The sequence below is a fragment of the Oncorhynchus tshawytscha genome, linkage group LG16 (assembly GCF_018296145.1).
Source record: "Oncorhynchus tshawytscha isolate Ot180627B linkage group LG16, Otsh_v2.0, whole genome shotgun sequence".
Classification (NCBI taxonomy): Eukaryota; Metazoa; Chordata; class Actinopteri; order Salmoniformes; family Salmonidae; genus Oncorhynchus; species Oncorhynchus tshawytscha.
In genome coordinates, this window is record NC_056444.1 from 57,279,153 (window position 1) to 57,298,817 (window position 19,665).

Below are 19,665 nucleotides of genomic sequence, written 5' to 3' on the forward strand. Positions count from 1 at the left end.
AATTGAGATTAGTTGTGCCGGTAAATTCATCACAAGAGATCATGAGAGATCAGCTGCCGATATCTGGTCACCATCGATGGTTGTAATAGGCCCCCATATGTTTCCATAGGGTTACAGGGTTACACACGTAAGCATAGAAAATAATAAAACATTATTTGGTGGATGCTTATATTTGTCCTTTTTCACACATGTACAAGTGTGTATTATACACATTTGTGACATGGAAATGTGTTCTATGCATATCCCAACTCTCCCCGAGACACCCTCGGGCAGTGAGGTCATGGCCAGGGTCAGCCATTATCAACAGCGACCCTGGAACAATTAGGGTTAAGTGCCTTGCTCGTGGACATGTCAACATATTTTTCACCTTGTCGGCTCTGGGATTTAAACTAGCGACCTTTCGGTTACTGGCCCAATGCTCTAACCACTAAGCTCCCATGTACACACACACACACACACACATACACACTTTCCTGTTGATTTAGTGTAAAGGTTCTTACAGCAAGAGACCATGAACAACTCACTGTCTGTGCATCCCTGTTTCCTACATTCCCTTGATATAACCACTGCCCTGACATAGAAATAGAATGTTTGTTGTCGTCTATCCAATCGTGTCAAATCAGTAAATCCCATGTGATTTACACAGCCCTTTAAAATCAACAACACGTCACACCGTGCTTTACAGTAACAACACTACAAGAAGGAAAGGAACAATAACCTACAAATAGGGCCAAATTAACAGGCTTATACAGTGCCTTCAGAAAGTATTCATACCCCTTGACTTATTCCACATTTTCTTGTGTTACAGTCTGAACTCAAAATGTATCAAATATATTTTTCTCACCCATCTACACACAATACCCCATGACAGAGTGAAAATATGTTTTTAGAAATGTTTGCAAATGTATTGAAAATAAAATACAGAAATATCTTATTTTCTGCGGCAGGGACTGGGAGACAGGTAAGGATAGAGGGAACAATGAATGAAGGCAAATACAGGCATACGAGAACCTGTTTCAGAGTGCAAACAATCTTAGACTGGGGTGAAGATTTACAGTCCAACAGGACAATGACCCCAAACATACAGCCAAAGCAACGCTGGAATGTGAAAGTCCTTGAGTGGCCCAGCCAAAGTCCAGACTTGAATCCCATCAAGAATCTGTGGAAAGACTTGAAGATGGCTGTTCACCGCCCTTCTCCATCTGATTTAACAGAGCTTGAGAAAATCTGCAAGGAGAAATGGGAGAAAATCCCCAATTCTAGATGTGCAAAGCTGATTCAGACATACCAAAGATAACTCAAAGCTGTAATCGCCGCCAAAGGTGCTTCTACAAAGTATTGACTCAGGGGTGTGAATACTTATGTAAATTACATGTCTGTATTTCATTTTCAATATATTTGCAAACATAAAAATAAAAAAAACATGTCACTTTGTCAAAATGGGGTATTGTGTATGTAGATGGGTGAGAGAAAAAACATCTAATCCATGGTAAATTCAGGCTGTAATACAAAAAATGTGGAATAAGTCAAGAGGTATGAATACTTTAAGGTACTGTAGATGGCACCAGCCCATGCATTATACAGTATAATAGAGCTCTGACTCCCCCTGGTGGCAGCTTGTGGTATGGCTAGGGCACCTTCAGCAAGGGGGGTTCATTAGTTGCAGACAGTAGCAAAAACGTTTGGTCTGTTGCAAAAACGGGAACAATGGAAAACGTTTTGCAACGAAAACTAGTTTATTTTGAACAAATTCAGGTAGTTCCCCCCCACCATTTGCTTCCATTTGGTTCAGTAAACGGTTTCCATTGCAATGAGTTTTGCAAAAGGCCAAACATTTTGCTACGGTCTGCGACTATGATTACACCCCAGGACACAACTTTGTGAAAGGTTCAGATAGAAACAAGTTATGTGGAACAAACATACCTCTAACATCTGGAATAAGAAATCATGTCGGCTCTATTCATGACATTTCTATCTGCACGTGGCCCTGGCTCCTTACCTTGAAGCGAATGTTGTTGCTGATGAGGATGTTGCCCTTCATGAACTTGTGCTCGTTGTCCCTGTTCTCGGTAACCACGGGGAAAGCGTGGTAGACGGTGGTGCGCAGGATGCTCACCAGGGACTGGATACACGTAGGGGTACACGTACGTCGGGTTGGGTTCCATGATGTCACTGGCTGTCAGTCTGGGAGACAAACGAGAGACACATACGTGCCCGTGTTAGGGTCCAAATTCATTCATTGAAAAAAAGGTCATCTATTTTCAAGGTCTTCAAGAAACTGAAAAGCAGAAGCTATTTATATCAAGTGTTTATTTAGAAAACATTTTTTTATCCCTTCCTGAATTGAGTGACTTGAATTGGAATTGAACACAGCAGCAGATTACACAGTTGGCTAAAGTTGTAAAAGGACCACGCAGCATACTGTATGTGTATACTGAAGAAAAACGTGTTAGCTTGAAGTTCATTTGGATACAAGTGTCTGTTTAATGACTACTGATCTTTTCTATCATAAATGTAGTATTTGTTTCTTACTTGTCCATCTCCATTTCCCACTCCAGCATTGGCACTCTTCTCAGATGAATGTGGATGTCATAGATGCCCTTTTTGCAGAAATCCCCTGTCCACCTGAGCACACACACACCATCCTGTAAGCACCAACACTGACACAAGTGCACTAAATTGTGAATGTAAGTTCAAATCAATGAAGTGTACTTTACCATGAGCGTTGTCATAATGGGCAAGCTGTAGGTGATCTCATTGGTTGATTTGATGAGAATGACAGTCAAGCTGATGGTCATCCAGACCACACCTCCCAGGAAGGCAGCTGCTCCAAGTAGAGCAAAGGTCCCGGAGTAGATGTCTATCCCCAGGTTGCTGTGGCAACAGGACAGCCAAAGGAGCCAATCAGAAAGAGCAGTGTCAGGAAGTGAGCATAAAAGCATGCAGAAGACTCTCAGGCTTACTTCTAGCAGTGTTGACTCAAATTGCATTATCTTCTTGTTCCTAGAAACACAAAACTAATCCTTGAACCAATAACTATAAAGATAACTTTTTTGGAATAAGCAGCCAGTTAAGATAACTCTCTCCCACAGACATCCTAGTGTGACACATAGCAGTCATTACCCTCGGTTGAGCATAACTGAAAATACCCAGGTCTGACAAAGCCGAGGAAGAAGTAGAAGTGGGCTGAAGAGAGAGAAACTCATAGAGCGGGAGAGAGAGAGGCGGTGAGAGAACATGTCCGGTCAGCAGATTCCCTCTCAGAGGATGTCATCTCTAAAAAGTTGCATTTCTAAGCATTTTTCACTTTCCAAGAGATAGAAACTCCATGAGAAGAGCCAAAACTATATTTTATAAATACTGGCACTGGGAAAGTAGGTGAGAGATTTCCAAACCAACAGATTTCAAATCATATAAACCAGAGCAGTATATAGCTACATGTCTATGACTCTGATATACACCATGACCATTCATGGACCTTTTGCTATGAGACGGTTGGCCTTCCGTATTTGAGTACAGATTATCTGAACGCTGGGTTTACATTTCGAGAACATTTGATTGTGAGAACGTTGGCCTAACATTTCTAGAACATTATCAGAACGTTGTCCTTACATATTGAGGAGGTTGGCCACCAGGTGTCCGAAAGCGCCAACACAGAGCAGTGAGGGCACAAAGAGGCCACTGGGCAACCGACACGCCATACGTCCAGCACGCTAAGAGGAAGCACAGCACAAAGAACACTGTCAGCGTCACGGGGCTGAAAGTACCTACAGAGACAGACACGTCACACGTCACAGTAAATGACACGTCACATGACAAGGAGGCTCAATACAGCAGGGGCTGCACAACTCCAGCCGAGTCCTCAGGGGCCTCAGTCCTGCTGATGTTCTACCTCGTAAAACAACCACAGCAGTTACAGGAAGTGCCAGGGAGAAGAAGAAAAAATCTAGCAGAACTGCAGAGTTGTTCACTCCTGAGGATAAATATATAGCAGGCCACAGAGGTGTTCATTATGTTCAGTATAATGAATGACTAAAGTCTAGCCATCACACTGAAACAAGCACATTTATATCTTTCAGTTTGTATATGTATAGGGAGTGAGACCAGGGGCCGGGGTGCAAATTACCCGGGAGCTCCCCTGAATGAGACATTAGCTCCCCTTAATGCAACAAAAGTCAAACTTTGGGGTGGTCTCTAAATAACGCTAATTGAACCATTCTCCTATGTGTTTACGATCCAGGGATTAATATGTTTTACAGTGGTAAATATGAAAATAAAAGCTTTCAAATTAAACAAAACACCCCCACTTCTCTGTCATGGTTTAAATGATTTATTTCTACGTGGCTGCACAAACTGTCTCCCTGTCCATGACTGGTACTGTATAATTCTATAGCTGGCTCGACAGTGGCGCTGTTCACTCAGTATTGCTGAATTTCAGCCTCAGCTGAGCTCCTTTAAAAACGCATAGATTTTCCTTTGCACTTCCTCATTTGCGCCATTTGTTTGCCACGTGTCCTTGATAAAATAGCCTTTATTCCAATGCTTTAGATTTATTCGTTGACTTATAATTGTTTGCTTTTGTCAGTCAGTTGTTTAGAGCGCTCATTGCTTTGTATTTCTGGTATTCGTGTTCTCCGTGCCGTCCGTGGCAAGAAGTAGATCATCTAATATTTTCTTTCCTGGCTCAGCTGATCATGGTCTACAATAACACTAGACAACTAGCCTTCAGCTCGACACCAATGTGCATCCAATCCATTCAACAAGTATATGTTAATGACAGTAGTTGACTTTCGGGTTAGAAGCATTCGATTTTGCAATGGCATAGTCCTACATTATTTTGTATATGTGTACCCTTGACAACAGTTTTCATTGCGAAGCATAATTAACTATTGGGTAGGCATAGTTACACTTACAGTGCACTTTCCGAGACCTCCAAGATCCAGGATTCACACAGGGTTTAAGTTCAATGTTCTAATTCAATTGTTAAATGCTTAATAATGACAAATAACACGGTCATAAATGTCATCACTGTAAGGAAAGGTAGAGTTTTACGTCACATATGTGAGGATTCCAAGCATTCAACTCATGAACTAGGGTGTACACATGTTTTGATTCATCTCATGTAGGTCTATTAAATTGAATGTAGGTTACCTGTTCTGCGTGTGCTCATGTGTGTAAAATTGCCTCGGCTAAGAGGGTAGGCTACTGGCACTGTAGGTCTGGTGGTGGGTAAACGCAGGTTGACCACCTTTTTCTGAAAAATGCATGTTACTTTTTTCACCGTGACCAGCAATCAGAGTTTACCCACCTTGTGTTTTTTACTACTACATCACTGTCTACTGGTAGGCCTATTTGAAGTTCATGGTAATTCACATTGTAGCCTAGTCTAGTAAATTGACCATGAATGTGTTAGGGTGACCATCCCTGTTTCAGCCCCATTTCAGGTGTCCTGACTTTTCAGGGTACAAAAAAGGTCAATTTGTCAACAACACGCATCAATTAATGGAGGCCTAATCAATGGAGGCATTAGGGCATTAGGCCCACTTTTAGTTCTTTTTATAAACAGATATCTATTTCCATTCATCAGAGTGTACATGCAGTGACAGTTTGGACACTGGAATTCTTTTGGAGTGGACGAACATGCACAGGTAGCCTACTTTTTGAAGGGATTTGTTTTACAATCAGAAGAAAACATCATGACTGGTTGTGTTAATGCCACATTGAAAAGGTTAGATGACAGCTTTATTATTAGGCCCACAAACAATGTAACGCACGCACACGCACCCAATAGAGACAGCCCTGTTCAAAGAAAACATAGATTAAGCCTGGTCCTGGAACTAAGAAGTACTTTTACATGGAGATTCTTCATTGAGCATGCTGTTTAGTACAAGAGTGGGATATGTTTTGCCCTTCAGATCAAATGGGAGCCTGTCCATAATCTCATTTGTTATGGCCTAAAATAGGGGTCCCCAATTACATTCAGCGATGGGACAAATTTGGCCCGCAGGCCGCCTATTGGGACACCCTGATCTAAAATGTCAAACTGATCCTAGGTCAGGTCCTGTCTCACCGTCCTGGTGGAAAAGTTGGTGGATGGCCACCTCCTGAGAATTGAAGAACAGAGTGGCCATGTCGTTGTACGTCTTGTTGGGACAGAATAACTATTATTACTATTAACTATCTATTCTTACATGTATGCACTGCAAAATGTCTGTCCAGTGTGGGAGCCATTAAAAATGCAAAATTCCATTTCTGAAGGACCTAAGTGTACACTAGACTGGAGGCCTGGAGAGACTGGTAAGGAATATACCAAAGATCACAGCCAAAGTGTTGAAATGTGAAATATGGACACAGTGACTGTGTAATACTGGAGTGGGAGTGTGTTCTGCCAGATGAATTGGTTCATTTACACTAGGCAAGTTGCTACACAGCTCAACCAACTGAGCAGTGGTACTGGGTATGTTCAATTAAGAGAAATGTTGAAACTGGGGTATATTCAGTGACGTTGCAGATAGAAATGTAATGAGCCGAGCTAACCGGATTCTCTATTCTACATGACAGACAATTACATTGGTTTGAAACAATGCACCCTCCTGAACCGCCCCCCTTGTTAGCAGGGTTGGGATCAATGACATTTTAAGTCATTCAACACAGGCGACTAATCTGCCGAAAGATGTCAGAGAGACAATAGAAAACACACAAGACAAACTATTTAAGGATGGCTTTTGTTTGATTCTAGGTTGTTTTTATGATCATGCTGTGTTCCAATATGCTTTCAGTGCTTGTTTCAGGATGATTATGACATTGTTTTATGTTTGTTTATAACTTGCTTTTTTATATGCTTCACTTTTTTTTAAACGAAGTTCAGCTCTACCAAACGTACCGGCGCTGTACTGTTGTTGGTTGTGGGGGAGGCCAAGTCGCGACATTCGCCAACATTATGGACGCCACGAATATCCCCACCGTCGTCACCATGGCGACCAGCAGGCTCTCCAGGACCCTAGAGAGGGAGTAGAGGAAGAATAAGAGATGAACGATAAATGACGACCTTTTTGAGACGAATGCCGTTCCACTCAGACGAATGCCGTTCCACTCAGACGAATGCCGTTCCACTCAGACGAATGCCGTTCCACTCAGACGGGAATGTTGATTGATTGAAATTATTTGATAATTAGGCTAAAAGTAGAAGACTACACAACATATATACGTTTCATATTAATAATTAGAAAAAAATATTTTCAACAACTGCAGCAACGACATAGGAGCATAAAAAAGGTGTGTGTGTGTGTTCATGCTTTTGTATGGTACGGTGTGTTTCTCAGCAGTTACCTGATAAACTTGGCCTTGGGGTGGACATGTCACATGCAGTACTTGTCCAGCCTCTTGTTGATGTAATTGAAGAAGGCCCCCAGCAGCCCTCCCACCACCCCCATCAGGATAAAGAAGGCCAGGTCAACCACAGTCCACAGGTGGCACTTCATATCCCCATCTGAACACTGTGGGAGAGGGATGGACATACATGGAGGTGTAGAACTCAAGTCACTTTATCATCATATGCACACACAGAGCCACATACAAAACACTGTACCCACATCGCAGCTCTGCCACAAAAATGGAAGAGGCAATTACTCAAAAGAGAAAGGAATTCATTGGTTTGTCTGTGTAACCAGTGTGAAATAGCTAGCTAGTTAACGGGTGTGCGCTAATAGCGTTTCAATTGGTGACGTCACTCGCTCCGAGAACTTGAAGTAGTTGTTTCCCTTGCTCAGCAAGGGCTGCAGCTTTTGTGGAGCGATAGGCAACGATCTTCGAGGGTGACTGTTGTTGATGTGTGCAGAGGGTCCCTGGTTCGAGCCAAGGCTGGGGCGAAGAGAGGGACGGAAGCAACACTGTTACATTATTGGTGCTGTGACCCGGATCACTAGTTGCTGCGGAAGAGGAGGAGGTCAAAAGGGGGGTGAGCGTAACCGGTGTGAAATAGCTAGCTAGTTAGCGGGGTGAGCGCTAATAGCGTTTCAAATCGGTGACGTCACTCGCTCTGAGACCTTGAAGTAGTTGTTTCCCTTGCTCGGGAAGGGCCGCTGCTTTTGTGGAGCGATAGGTAACAATGCTTCGTTGGAGGCAGTTGTTGAGGTCCCTGGTTCGAGTCCAGGTAGGGGCGAGGAGAGGGACGGAAGCAACACTGTTACATTTGCCTCCAATGAAAAGCCATGCCAGGCTTAAAATGACTACTAGAAAATCGTTAAAAAGGGTGAGAGGTTTGACAACTATTGAAGAGTCAGACCGGTGCAGACTACCACGAGTGAACATAACCAATCGATCAGATTTTTTGTTACTGTCCTTCGCTGGCTCGGTTTTGGAGCCAGGTCCAGTAGTGGTTGTTAAGTCAATGTGTGTTCAGATGAACCTACAAATAGTACTGTTAGATCTGAAAAAGACCAATCAATCAATGGGAAATTATACACTTAGGTAAAGTATTTATTTTTAGGGCAATCTTGGTAGAACTGCTACAAATAGAGAGGTTCAAGACAGTAATCACAGTAAAATACACGAATTAAAATATCACAGACATCACAGTAAAGTACCAAACATAAGGAACGATTTCCTAATATTGAGCTGCACCCTCTTTTGCCCTCAGAAAATCCTCAATTCCTCGGGGCATGGACTCTACAAGGTGTTCGAAAGCATTCCACAGGGATGCTGGGCCATGTTGACTCCAATGCTTCCCACAGTTGTGTCAAGTTGGCTTGATGTCCTTTGGGTGGTGGACCATTCTTGATACACACAGGAAATTGCTAAGTGTGAAAAGCCCAGCAGTGTTGCAGTTTTTTAACACACTCCGGTGCGTCTGGCACCTACTACCATACCCCATTCAAAGGCACTTAAATCTTTTGTCTTGCCCATTTACCCTCTGAATGGCACACATACACAATCCATGTCTCAATTGTCCCAAGGCTTAAACATCCTTCTTTAACCTGTCTCCTCCCCTTCATCTACATGAGAGGTCCAAAAGGTAGTTTGTGAGTTACCAGTAGCTCACAGCCTATCTGTGCGTAGCTCGCCAAGCAATTCTGAAAGTACGCTACATGCATTTTCTTCATGCGTTCCATCAAACTGTCAAAAACATATAGCTCCCGTATCCAATAAATTTGACAGTGTTGTAGTGAAGAGTAAATGTAAATCTTAAGTTTTTTCCCACAACAGTTTACGCACCTTTTGGGATAACACATTGAAAGCACAGATGAAGTTGGAAGTTTAAATACATTAAAACTCATTTTTCAACCACTCCACAAATGTATTGTTAACAAACTATAGTTTTGGCAAGTCGGTTAGGACATCTACTTTGTGCATGACACAAGTAATTTTTCCAACAATTGTTTAGACAGATTATTTCACTTATAATTCACTGTATCACAATTCCAGTGGGTCAGAAGTTTACATACACTAAGTTGACTGTGCCTTTTAACAGCTTGGAAAATTCCAGAAAATGACGTCATGGCTTTAGAAGCTTCTGATAGGCTAATTGGCGTCAATTGGAGGTGTACCTGTGGATGTATTTCAAGGCCTACCTTCAAACTTGATTGATATCATGGAAAAATCCAAAGAAATCAGCCAAGACCTCAGACTTCCACAAGTCCGGTTCATCCTTGGGAGACATTTCCAAATGCCTGAAGGTACCACGTTCATCTGTACAAACAATAGTACGCAAGTATAAACACCATGGGATCACGCAGCCGTCATACTGCTCAGGAAGAAGACGCAATCTGTCTCCTAGAGATTAACGTACTTTGGTGCAAAAAGTGCAAATCAATCCCAGAACAACAGCAAAGGACCTTGTGAAGATGCTGGAGGAAACAGGTACAAAAGTATCTATATTCACAGCAAAACAAGTAATATATAGACATAACCTGATAGGCACCTCAGCAAGGAAGAAGCCACTGCTCCAAAACCACCATAAAAAAGCCAGACTACGGTTTGCAACTGCACATGGGAACAAAGATTGTACTTTTTGGGGAAATGTCCTCTGGTCTGATGAAACAAAAATAGAACTGTTTGAGCCATAATGACCATCGTTATGTTTGGAGGAAAAGGGGGAGGGTTGCAAGTTGAAGAACACCATCCCAACCGTGAAGCACAGGGGTTGGCAGCATCATGTTGTGGCTTTGCTGCAGGATGGACTGGTGCACTTCACAAAATAGATGGCATCATGAGGCAGTGAAATGATGTGGATATATTGAAGCAACATCCCAAGACATCAGTCAGGAAGTTAACGCTTGGTTGCAAATGGGTCTTCCAAATGGACAATGACCCCAAGCATACTTACAAAGTTGTGGCAAAATGGCTTAAGGACAACAAAGTCAAGGTATTGGAGTGGCCAACACAAAGCTCTGACCTCAATCCTATAGAACATTTGTGGGAAGAACTGAACAAGTGTGTGCAATTGACTCAGTTACACCAGCTCTGTCAGGAGGAATGGGCCAAAATTCACCCAACTTATTGTGGGAAGCTTGTGGAAGGCTACCCGAAACGTTTGACCCAAGCTATAAAACAATTTAAAGGCAATGCTACCAAATACTGAGTGTATGAACATTTCTGACCCACTAGCAATGTGATGAAAGAAATAAAAGCTGAAATAAATCACTCTCTACTATTATTCTGACATTTCACATTCTTAAAATAAAGTGGTGATCCTAACTGACCTAAGACAGGGGATTTTTACTAGGATTAAAAGTCAGGAATTGCAAACTGAGTTTAAATGTATTTGGCTAAGGTATATGTAAACTTCCGACTTCAACTGTATATCCCAGGACAAATTAGCTAGCAACAACAAGCTAGCTAAAATGGACAAGTTAGCTAGCAACTGCAAACTAGCTAGCTAAATTGCCACAAATGTTATGAGTTTTTTAAAAATATTTCAGCCTGCGTGTTGTGAACGCATTTGGTGCGGGGGGCCAGAATCAATTTGCACACGATGTTGCGCGTCCGGTTCAGGCATGGTGTTAGAGTAGCTCTCATGCTAGAAAAGGTTGGAGACCCCTGATCTACACTGACTGAAGAGGACTTAACAAGTGACATCAATAAGGGATCATAGCTTTCCCCTTGTCAGTCTACGGCATGGAAAGAGCAGGTGTTCCTAATGTTTTGTGCACTCGGTGTATAAGGATGTATTGCAAAAGGAAATAGTAAAATGGTAGTGTCCTGGGAGAAATAATATAATGGTAGTGTATTGGGAAAGATATGTTAGTCTGTGGACATGGAATTAAGATTGGAGTGATTAGTTGATTGGACGATACACTTTAAGTCCAGTGTGATTTTTTATATATACATAATGGTAACTGCAAAAATAAAAGGAAACACCAACATAGTGTCTTAATAGGGCGTTGGGCCACCACGAGCCAGAACAGCTTCAATGCACCTCGTCATAGATTCTACAAGCGTCTGGAACTCCATTGGAGGAATGTGACACCATTCTTCCACGAGACATCCCATAATTTGTTGTTTTAATGATGGTGGTGGAAAACGCTGTTTCAGGCACTGCTGCAGAAGTTCCTTTGGGCTGAGATCTGGTGACTGAGATGGCCATGACATATGGTTCACATCGTTTTCATGCTCATCAAATGATTCAGTGACCACTCATGCCCTGTGGATGGGGGTATTGTCTACCTATGGGGGGGGGGGGGCAAAGCCATGGTAGCCAAAATAACCTGAACAAAAATATAAACGCAAAATGTAAAGTGTTGGTCCCATGTTTCAAGAGCTGAAATAACAGATCCCACAAATGTGTTTACATCCCTGTTCGTGAGCATTTCTTCTTTGCCAAGATAATCCATTCAACAGGTGTGGCATATCAAGAAGCTGATTAAATAGCATGATCATTACACAGGTGCACCTTGTGCTGGGGACAAAAGGCAACTCTAAAATGTGCGGTTGTCACTCAACACAATGCCACAGATGTGTCAAATTTTGAGGGAGCGTGCAATTGGCATGCTGATGGCAGGAATGTCCGCCAGAGCTGTAAATTAATATTTATTTCTCTACCATAAGCCGCCCCCAACATTGTTTTAGAGAATTTGGCATTGTGTGGGCAAGTGGTTTGTAATGTCAACATTGTGAACAGAGTGCCCCATGGTGGCGGTGGGGTTATGGTATGGGCAGGCATAAGCTACGGACAACTAACACAATAGTGATACTGTGACGAGATCCTGGAAGCCCATTGTCATGCCATTCATCCGCCTCCATCACCTCATGTTTCAGCATGATCATGCATTGCTCCATGTCGCAAGGATCTGTGCACAATTCCTGGAACCTGAATATGTCCCAGTTCTTCCATGACCAACATACTTACCAGACATGGCGTCACCCATTGAGCATGTTTGGGATGCTCTGGATTGACGTGTACAACAGCATGTTCCTGTTCCCGACAATATCCAGCAACTTTTCCCAGCCATTGAAAAGGAGTGGGACAACATTCCACAGGCCACAATAAACAGCCTGACTGATCAATTCTATGTGAAGGAGATGTGTCGCGCTACATGAGGCAAATTGTGTTTACACCTGATAATGACTGGTTTCCTGATCCACTCGCCTACTTTTATTTTTTAAAGGTATGTGTGATCAACAGATGCATAGCTGTATTCCCAGGCATGTGAAATCAATAAAGTAGGGCCTAATTAATTTTTCCATTGACTGATTTCCTTATATGAACTGTAACTCTGTAAAATCTTTGAAATTGTTGCATTTATGTTTTTGTTTAGTATAATAGACTAGTATAATAGAATGAAACCTAAGCAAATGATGGGATGCACCTGTGTGGAAGCACCTACTTTCGATATACATTGTATCCCTAATTTCCAATAGTGTTTCCATTATTTTGACAGTTATCTGTATAGTATACAGTATTTTTAATTGTAATGTTTCCCACCAAGTCTTCCAATTAGTGTGTGTCACACACAGTACCAGTCAAAAGTTTGGACACATCTACTCATACAAGGGTGTTTCTTTATTTTTACTATTTTCTACATTGTAAAATAACTGTGAAGACATCAAAACTATGAAATAACATATGGAATCATGTAGTAACCAAAAAAGTGTTAAACTTATACAAATATATTTGGGATTCTTCAAAAGTAGCCACCCTTTACCTTAATGCCAAGAGTGTGTAAAGCTGTCATCATCTCAACCAGCTTCACCTGGAATGTTTTTCCAATAGTCTTGAAGGGGTTCCCACATATGCTGAGCACTTGGTGGCTCCTTTTCCTTCACTCTGCGGTCAAACTCATCCCAAACCATCTCAATTGGGTTGAGGTCAGGTGATGGTGGAGGCCAGGTCATCGGATGCAGCACTCCATCACGCTCTTGGTCAAATAGCCCTTATACCGCCTGGAGGTGTGTTTTGGGTCATTGTCCTGTTGAAAAGCAAATGATAGTCCAACTAAGCGCAAACCAGATGGGATGGCAAATCGCCGCAGAATGCTGTGGTAGCCATGCTGGTTAAGAGTGCCTTGAATTCTAAATAAATCACCAACAGTGTCAACAGCAAAGCACCCCCCTACACCATCACAACACCTCCATGATTCATGAAGCTTGTGTTTCTTTACCCAAGCAAGTCTCTTCTTGTTATTGGTGTCTTTTAGTGGTTTCTTTGCAGCAATTGGTCCATGAAGGCCTGGTTCACACAGTCTCCTCTGAACAGTTGTTGAGATGTATCTGTTACTTGAACTCTATGAAGCATTTATTTGGGCTGCAATTTCTAAGGCTGGTAATTCTAACTTATCCTCTGCAGCAGAGGTAACTCGGGGTCTTCCTTTCATAGCTTGTCTTCACTATTATTCTACAAAGTAGAAAATAGTAAAAATAAAGAAATCCTTGAATGAGGTGTCAACTTATGCATTTGGAAAGTATTCAGACCCCTTTTCTGTTACATTAATCTTATTCCAAAATGGATTGAGATTTTTTTTCACCATCAGTATACACACACAATACCCCATAATGACAAAGCAAAAACAGGTTTTTAGACATTTTTGAAAATGTATTAAAAATTTTAAAAACACCTAATTTATGTAACTATTCAGACCATTTCCTATGAGACTTCAAATTGAGCTCAGGTGTATCCTGTTTCCATTGATCATCCTTGAGATGTTTCTGCAACTTCAATGGAGTCCACCTGTGCTAAATTCAATTGATCGGACATGATTCGGAAAGGCACAAGCCTGTTTAAGTTTCCACAGTTGACAGTGCATGTCAGAACAAAAACAAAGCCATGAGGATTAAGGAATTGTCCGTAGAGTTCCGAGACAAGATTGCGTCGAGGCTCAGATTTGGGGAGGTGTACCAAAACAATTCTGCAGCATTGAAAGTCCCCAAGAACACAGTGGCCTCCATCATTCTAAAATGGAAGAAGTTTGGAACCACCAAGACTCTTCCTAGAGCTGGCCGCCCAGCCAAACTGAGCAATCAGGGGAGAAGGGCCTTGGTCAGAGAGCTGACTAAGAACCCGATGGTCACTCTGACAGAGCTCCAGAGTTACTCTGGAGACAGGAGAACCTTCCAGAAGGAAAACCATCTCTGCAACATTCCACAAATCAGGTCTATAATGGTAGAGTGGCCAGACGGAAACCACTCCTCATTAAAAGGCACAAATTCTAAAAACCTGTTTTTGCTTTGTCATTATGGGGCAGGGGTATTGTGTGTAGATTGAAGGGAAAAAACTATTTAACCCATTTTAGAATAAGGCTGTAACATAACAAAATGTGGAAAAAAGTGGAGGGGTCTGTATACTTTATAAATGCACTGCATATATAAATATATAACAACAATTTCTAAGATTTTACTGAGTTACAGTTCATATAAAGAAATCAGTCAACTGAAATAAATTCATTCGGCCCTAATCTATGGATTTCACATGACTGGGCAGGTGTTCAGCCATGGGTGGGCCTGGGAGACCATAGGTCCACCCATGGCTGAACCCCTGCCAAAAACAACATTGGAGGCAGCTTATGATAGAGAAATGAACATGCAATTCTCTGTCAACAGCTCTGGTGGACATTCCTGCAGTCAGCATGTCATTTGCATGCTCCCTCATAACTTGAGACATCTGTGGCATTGTGTTGTGACACAACTGCACATTTTTGAGTGGCCTTTTATTGTCCCCAGCATAAGGTGCAACCATGTTATGATCATGCTTATTTGATCAGCTTCTTGATATGCCACACTTTTCAGGTGGATTGATTATCTTGGCAAAGGGAAATTCTCACTAACAGGAATGTAAACCAATTTGTACACAACTTTAGTGAAACAAGCTTTTGGTGCAAATGGAACATTTCAGGGATCTTTAATTTCAGCCCATGAAACCTGGGAACAATACTTTACATGTTGTGTTTATATTTTTGTTGAGTAAAGGGGGATAATAAATTATGCAAGTCATTTGATAGACTCCAGTTCTGTCTGATTGTTTCATAGCGGATCTACAAAAATACCCACATAATACTCTCACAACTCAAATATGAACAAGCAATGTCTGTGCATGTGAATGAGTGCTTGTACCTTGAACTCTCCAAAGTTGAGCAGGCCGGGTAGCTGGAACGAACCCCATTTTTCAAAGTTTATCCCATAGCGAAAGAAGTTATGGGTTAATGTAGTCGACATGGAGCAGAAGAGCTGAGGGGAGGGAGACACAGGAAGAGAGGGGTACCTCAGAGCAGCAACTGACTTACAATGACTTCAACTAACAGATAAATTGCCTGTGTGTGTACGTATGTATGCGTGTCCATCGACCTACCACTTTTCAGGAGAGTGCCTGGTTCCAGAAAGAGGAGCCTTCCTCCAGGCTGAAGAGGGTGCCCCCTATAGGTGCCCCAAACGCAGCAGCCACCCCGGCCACAGCCCCTACCGACACAAAGTCCCGCTTGTTCCTGTAATAAAGATTAAGCACAGACATTTAACTTATAATGATGAACTACTGCGCTATTAGCACTGTACACTAGTAGAGTGTGTCCCTGTACCGGTCACTGCGGAAGTAGGAGAAGTCCAAGTTGATCTTCTTGAAAGTGATGCTCTGAAACTGAGGTAGGCCGGCTCCCGCGATGGCTCCGCTGTGGATCATTGGACCCTCCATCCCCACAAACAGACCTGAAGGATCAAACACGTAGTCAGAGGCGGAACAGACGCATTGGTACTGGATTACTTTTAGTTTAATCCTATAATGGTTGATTCTGGAAAGTCAGGGTCATATTCATTAGTCCACACCGAAGCAAAATGTTTTGCAACAGAAAACGAAAATGAACCGTTCTATTGGACAAGTTCAGATAGTCTGTTGCAGTCTGTTTGGTGCCTAGTGGATACGACCCAGTTCCATCTATGTTGAAGTACCTCAGACTACGGTGAAGAGGACTCTGACGGCCTTGCAGAGGAAAGTACGTAGTCGGACTATTCCGGGTATCTTTACGCCGTTCAGGTAGCTCTTGATCTCGGGGATTCCCAAGCCTGCAGCTACTGGCTAAATGACACAGGACAGGGACGTTCAGTAGGAGTTGGGACAATTCTAATATGATACCACTAGACAAGCAAATAAAATGTAAAGAACTATCCCACAGTTAGAAAAAAACAGCAGTTTTGAAAATAAGCGTATTGTCAGAGGGATTATGAGCATGCACATTACTTCTGAAAATGAGGGTATGGTCAGTACAGGCAGACTACTGATAAGTGCACTTCAGATAAGTGCGAACTCTTTTGAAGTGCACTATAGTTTGGTCGTCCCTTTTTAATTGCTCCTGATAACTGCATGCTTTGGTTTAGCGCACGCCATCCCAACAGTCCCAAGACACTGCATTTTTCAGGAGTCGACTGTAATAGCATAACAATAGCATGAAAGGACACGTTAGGTATTTGTGTAGATCGGCCTTACCTCGATGAGGACCAACACACTGGCGATGAAGATGAAGGTCATGTTGAAGGCCAGCAGCTTGAAAAGCGACAATGTCAGGCAGCCTTTCGCACTGCACTCCTCCACAGCTAGCAAACACTGGCTAAGGAAAAACCCTGTCTGTCACACACCTCACTGCTCTCAACTAACTAATATGTTGATTTGGGAATTATGACTACTGTCACGCATGTTCAATATCAGAAAGACATGATTAATTAGAAATATTCCATCTTCCAAAAATAGATACATTTTCCCACCAAGTTGAATTTGACCTTAGTGAAGAGCCTTACAAAAAAGTCCACAAAAAGGCCCACCTGAAAGAAAAGAAAATAGTGTTAAGAGTTTCATGTGCATTTTCTAATGAATGCAGCCATTTGGCAGTAGCACTTGGCATCGTCCATACCTTCGTCATACATTATTTCCAGAGAATGTACAGAGTGTCATTGTTTTTTGCTTACCGGTATGTAAGCTAACCAAAATTCAGCATCTCTGACTCTACATGCAGGATAGAAAATGAAGGCACTTACCAGGCCTACTGAAACTCCAATTGCAAACACCAGCATCCACCTCACAGCTTCATACTTTTGGGCTTTCTAATATGTGATAGGAGTACCCATGTCAGAATAAATGTAAATATAGACCAACTCCTCACAATTGCAATATGCAGTTTGTGGAAATTAACTGCAATTTTTGAAAAACATTTTAATCACTAAGTAACAACTTTGTAACTAACTTAAAACATGCATTTATCACTTAAACAATACCACAGTACAACGGTTCATTTCTTAGTATACCTTAGTGTTCATTCCCTCCAGAACTTCAACATATGGTTCATTGATGCACCTGTCATAATCCAGGCTCTGAGAGAACCATTTGGAGATGAGTCAGAGTGCGTTTAATTGTATAGAGTCTCTAGTATCTTTATCTGGCGAGACAGATTTCAATATTAGTACTCTGGCAACAGATGTGGTCAAGAGCTAGCCTGGTTCCAGATCTGTTTGTGCTCTTGCCTACTCCATTGTCAAGCCAACATCTTGATGTTCATCTGCTTCTAAGGGACTTTCTCACCTCATAATCTTTCCTTGGAAGGATCTCATCCTCCTCATCTTGAGTTTCACCAAGAATAGTCTGGAAATGAGATGGTTGAAGAATGTGACATTGACATTAGGCCCTATGCATGAATAATAATTTAAAAAACAATGCAGAACTATGTCTGACAAATAAGGTTATTGCAGTACTGCTTTCCAGTCCTCATTAGAAGATAGCTGGCACTTACTACACATAGTGCCACATAAGTAATACCCCCAACAAAGGAGCAAGCTGTTGCAGAGGTTTCTTCCTGGGTCAACGTGCAAGGCTATGAATAGTTTGAGGGAAATTAACAGCTAGATGTTTTAACTCTCTTTCAACATACACTTCTTCAGTGTGTTTGACAAGGGCCTCTTAAACAATGAACATCATGATCATACAATGTTTCTTGATAAATGGAATGGATTGTGCTTGCCAAGCATCAAGCTAGTGTAGTGCCAGTGGCTAATAATCAGCCTAGTTTCTAACCACTGTCAGCTAGCTAGCTGTCATGTTGTTTAGTTTGACTCAGTACACATTTCCTCCAAAACATTTATTCAGCCTATTACTATTCCGACAGCAAAATAGCAAACATAGTCTAACTCAATATTTCTTCATTTATCTAGCTATCATACAATACAGCTAGCAAGCTAAACTTCTATTATATAATAATATATGCCATTTTTAACAGATGCGTTTATCCAAAGCGACTAAGTCATGCGTGCATAAATGTTTAGCGTATGAGAACATCACAACAGAAGAGGGTTTAGCTTTCTCCAGCCATGGCGAAGAAGTCAGGACACAGGCTTAGTTTTTCTTGGAAATCTCGCACAAAATAATTTGCAAATTTAGGCATTTCAACACATTATGTAACTGATCTCATACCAGTTCCTCGGGTGTGCGGGTCTCTTCATCCCTGCAGCAGCATTGACAACATAAGCAATTCCCACAGCTCGCCATCTTCGTTGTTGTCTCTTCAGCACCACACCTCCCACAATGTCATGTGATGAACAAAGACCGGAGGGACAAGTTTACGATTAAGTACTTCTTCGGTGGGTTTTATTGGCAGCTGGCATCCAACGTTATGCACCATTACCGCCACCTACTGTACTGGAGTGTGGGCCAGAGACAGGGAGAAACTCAAGTCGACCTTCCAGCCACTTTGCTCTTAAAAAATATAACAAAATATTTGAGATAATATCTAATAACGTACTGCTCAATATACTCTTAACTAATTTCCTGTATCCCCTTCTCCCTCATACTAGATCTCAGTAGCAATACATGTTACACGGTCTCTGATTCCAGGCAATAATCACACTTTCCTGTTGGATACTTTCCTATCACATTCAAGATCTTATTCAACCTGATGTGTCCCACCCTTAATCTTGTAAAAATAGCCTCCTCTCTTCTGTCCCTTCCTGCCGTCCTCCCCTCCCGGACTTTCCTCTGTACTTTAAAAAAATCCCTGCACTTAGTATCTCTATTCCACTGTTCCATATCAGTTTGCAAACAATGTAAAAAAAATATATTAAAACATGTAATTGAGTTAATAAAGCCACACAAACATGGTCTCTTTTTTGCTTTCTTGAGTAAGGCAGCTCCAAAATTCAGGTGTTTCAGCCTGGCTCAGTGCTTTCTGTGGTAATGGGGCTAGCCAGTCTAGGTAGCCATTTGAT

At 41.9% G+C, this 19,665-nt stretch overlaps 1 pseudogene; it reads right to left on the reverse strand.

The window, feature by feature from the left end:
* Positions 1 to 900: 900 nt before the first annotated feature.
* On the reverse strand, positions 901 to 19,003 carry LOC112215194 (annotated as a pseudogene).
* Positions 19,004 to 19,665: the final 662 nt, after the last annotated feature.